Genomic DNA, 4,449 nt, shown 5'->3' on the forward strand with positions numbered 1-4,449 from the left:
ACAGATAGACCTAGTGGGGGTGGGGTTAGGGTTAGGGTTAGGTACAGATAGACCTAGTGGCGGTGGTGTTAGGGTTAGGTACAGATAGACCTAGTGGGGGTGGGGTTAGGGTTAGGGTTAGGTACAGATAGACCTAGTGGGGGTGGGGTTAGGGTTAGGTACAGATAGACCTAGTGGGGGTGGGGTTAGGGTTAGGGTTAGGGTTAGGTACAGATAGACCTAGTGGGGGTGAGGTGGGGGGAAGGGATTGAAAGAGGCTAGAAGGCAGAGATAAAATAATGGGTGGAAATACATTTAAAAATTATGGAAATAGTTGAGAAAAGAAAAATCTATATAAATTATTGGAAAAAACAAAAGGGGGTGAGTGTGGAGGAGAGATTTCATGATCTGAAGTTGTCGAACTCCATGGTTAAATCCGGAAGGCTGTAAAGTGCCCAGTCGGAAGATGAGGTGCTGTTCCTCCAGTTTGCGTTGGGCTTCACTGGAACAATGCAGCAGGCCAAGGACGGACATGTGGGCGTGAGAGCAGGGTGGGGTGTCGAAATGGCAAGCGACAGGGAGGTCTGGGTCATGGGACAGGGAGGTCTGGGTCATGGGACAGGGAGGTCTGGGTCATGGGACAGGGAGGTCTGGGTAATGCTTGCGGACAGACCGAAGGTGTTCAGCAAAGTGGTCACCCAGTCTGCGTTTGGTCTCTCCAGTGTAGAGGAAACCGCATTGGGAGCAGCGAATGCAGGAGACTGAGAGAGACAATAATACCTGGGAACACTCAGCAGACCTGACAGCGTCTGCAGAGGGGGGATACAGTTAACGTATACAGACTCGAAACGTGTACTGTATCCCTCTCCGCAGATGCTGAGGGTTTCCAGGTGTTTTTGTTTTGGTTCTAGGTTTCCAGCATCCGCAGTTTTTAGCTTTTATCTTCGGGAAAGAAACAGAGGGAGATGCAAAGAGAGAGCGGGGGAGAGACAGGGAGAGTGAGAGACAGACAGAGAGAGGGCGGGGATAGCAGCTGTCAGCCTGGATTATGGAGCTCAAATCCTAGAGTATATACATCTCCCCCTGACAGTGCAGCACTCCCTCAGTACTGGCACCGGGGGGAGTGTCGGCCTGGATTATGGAGCTCAAATCCTAGAGTATATACATCTCCCTCCAACAGTGCAGCACTCCCTCAGTACTGGCATCGGGGGGAGTGTCGGCCTGGATTATGAAGCTCAAATCCTAGAGGAGATACATCTCCCTCCGACAGTGCAGCACTCCCTCAGTACTGGCACCGGGGGGAGTGTCGGCCTGGATTATGAAGCTCAAATCCTAGACTATATACATCTCCCCCCGACAGTGCAGCACTCCCTCAGTACTGGCACCGGGGGGAGTGTCAGTCTGGATTATGGAGCTCAAATCCTAGACTATATACATCTCCCCCCGACAGTGCAGCTGGTCATTTCAATTTACCCTGTGCCATCTCTCTTATAGAGATCTGCATCTTCTCCTTTTCTATAGTTCAGTCCCCATCTCCTTTTCACAGTTTCTATTAAAACTATCTGGTGTGTGTCAGTCCCTGTGTGTTTATTCTGGTGGATATATCTGTGGGGATTTGTCTGTGTGTGTGTGTGTGTCTCTCTCTGTCTGTGTCTGTGGCTAGGCCAGCGTTTATTGCCCTTCCCTAGTCTTCCCTTGTTCAGGCAGCGTTTTGTTTTAGCAGGTCGCTGTGGGCCTGGGGTCACACGCCGGGCAGACTGGGTAAGGACGGCAGATTTCCTTCCCTAACGGGCGTGAGATGGGCTTTTATGGCCTCGAATAGACTTTTGTCTTATTGAATTCCAATTCCACCATCTGCCGGTGTGTGATAATCCAGGCCTCTGGATTATCCGTGCGGTGACAATATGACTGTGCCACCCCCTCTTGTTGAGTTTGTGTAGGCCCGTCTCTCTCTGTGTGTTTGTAGGTGTGCTTCTGTGAATTTGGAGATTGATTCTGGTGTGTGTTCCTTTATCTGGTTTTGTATGTCAGTGTGTCTGTGTCTGTATGTCTGTGTGTCTGTGTTTGTGTGTCTGTGTCTCTGTCTTTGTTTGTGTGCGTGTCGCTATGTGTGTTTGCGTGTCTCTGTTTGTGTCTCTGTGTGTGTGTCTGTGTGTGTGTGTGTCTGTGTGTGTGTGTGTCTGTCTCTGTGTGTGTGTGTGTCTCTGTTTGTGTGTGTGTATGTGTGTGTGTCTCTGTGTGTGTGTGTGTGTGTGTGTATGTGTGTGTGTCTCTGTGTGTGTGTGTGTGTGTCTCTCTCTCTCTTTGTGTGTGTGTGTGTCTCTGTTTGTGTGTGTGTGTCTGTGTCTCTGTGTGTGTGCGTGTGTGTATGTGTGTCTCTGTGTGTGTGTGTGTGTCTATGGGAAAGATTTTCCCCGATGTTGGGGGGGAAGTGCGGGAGTGGGCACGCCTCCGGTTGGCGCCCCTGATCGGGGGCGCGTCGCCATTTTACGTGGGCGGGCTGACTAAGGCTGGACAGGCGGGTCCATTAATGACTTTAATTAGTTTCTGAATGGCCTGAATTGGCCGTTGACAGGTCGGCGGATGCACAGATAACTCGGCTGCACCCCTTGCCGAGCTGAAAATGGAAATGACGCGGGGTAAGGTCGGGAGTTCCATCCCATGTCATCCCGCCCACGCCATTTTACACATCGGCACCCCCCCTGCTCGCCAACCGGAAGATCCTGCCCCATGCATGTGTGTGCCTGTCTCCGTGAGTGTGTGTGTTTTTGTGCATCTGTGTCTGTGTGTCTCAGTCTGTGTTTTGTGTGTCTATGAGTGTGTGCCTGTCTCTGTGAGTGTGTTTTTGTGTGTCTGTGTCTGTGTGTCTGTCTGTGTTTTGTGTGTCTATGAGTGTGTGCGCCTGTCTCTGTGAGTGTGTGTGTTTTTGTGCGTCTATGTCTGTGTGTCTCTGTCTGTGTTTGTGTGCCTATAAGAGTGTGTGTGTGTGTGTTTCTCTGTGTTTTTGTGCATCTGTGTCTATGTCTCTGTCTGTGTTTGTGTGTCTATGAGCGTGTGTGTCTATGAGCGTGTGTGCCTGTCTCTGTGTGTGTGTGTTTCTCTGTGTTTTTGTGCATCTGTGTCTGTGTGTCTCAGTCTGTGTTTTGTGTGTCTATGAGTGTGTGCCTGTCTCTGTGAGTGTGTGTGTTTTTGTGTGTCTGTGTCTGTGTGTCTCAGTCTGTGTTTTGTGTGTCTGAGTGTGTGCGCCTGTCTCTGTGAGTGTGTGTGTTTTTGTGCATCTATGTCTGTGTGTCTCTGTCTGTGTTTGTGTGCCTATAAGAGTGTGTGTGTGTGTGTGTGTTTCTCTGTGTTTTTGTGCATCTGTGTCTGTGTCTCTGTCTGTGTTTGTGTGTCTATGAGCGTGTGTGCCTGTCTGTGTGTGTGTGTGTACGTGTGTGTGTTTCTCTGTGTTTTTGTGCATCTGTGTCTGTGTGTCTCTGTCTGTGTTTTGTGTGTCTATGAGTGTGTGTGCCTGTCTCTGTGAATGTGTGTGTTTTTGTGTGTCTGTGTCTGTGTGTCTCAGTCTGTGTTTTGTGTGTCTATGAGTGTATGCCTGTCTCTGTGAGTGTGTGTGTTTTTGTGTGTCTGTGTCTGTGTGTCTCAGTCTGTGTTTTGTGTGTCTATGAGTGTGTGCGCCTGTCTCTGTGAGTGTGTGTGTTTTTGTGCGTCTATGTCTGTGTGTCTCTGTTTGTGTTTGTGTGCCTATAAGAGTGTGTGTGTGTGTGTTTCTCTGTGTTTTTGTGCATCTGTGTCTATGTCTCTGTCTGTGTTTGTGTGTCTATGAGCGTGTGTGCCTGTCTCTGTGTGTGTGTGTGTGTGTGTGTGTGTTTCTCTGTGTTTTTGTGCATCTGTGTCTGTGTGTCTCAGTCTGTGTTTTGTGTGTCTATGAGTGTGTGTGCCTGTCTCTGTGAGTGTGTGTGTTTTTGTGCGTCTGTGTCTGTGTGTCTCAGTCTGTGTTTTGTGTGTCTATGAGTGTGTGTGCCTGTCTCTGTGAGTGTGTGTGTTTTTGTGTATCTGTGTCTGTGTGTCTCTGTCTGTGTTTGTGTGTGTGTGTGTGTTTCTCTGTGTTTTTGTGCATCTGTGTCTGTGTCTCAGTCTGTGTTTCTGTGTCTATGAGCGTGTGTGCCTGTCTCTGTGAGTGTGTGTATGTTTTTGTGCGTCTGTGTCTGTGTGTCTCTGTCTGTGTCTGTGTGACTATAGGTGTGTGTGTGTGTGTGTGTGTGTGTGTGTGTTTCTCTGTGTTTTTTTGCATCTCAGTCTGTGTCTCTGTGTTTGTGTGTCTATGAGCGTGTGTGCCTCGTGTGTCTGCATTTTTGTGCGCCTGTATGTGTTTCTGCCTGTGCTTCTGTGCGATGGTGAGAGCTCAGAAAGTGTAGACGTACAAAGGGACCTGGATGTCCTTGTCCATAAGTCACTGAAAGCGAACAGGGC

The sequence above is a fragment of the Cetorhinus maximus genome, unplaced genomic scaffold, assembly GCF_964194155.1.
Source record: "Cetorhinus maximus unplaced genomic scaffold, sCetMax3.hap1.1 HAP1_SCAFFOLD_1124, whole genome shotgun sequence".
Taxonomy (NCBI): Eukaryota; Metazoa; Chordata; class Chondrichthyes; order Lamniformes; family Cetorhinidae; genus Cetorhinus; species Cetorhinus maximus.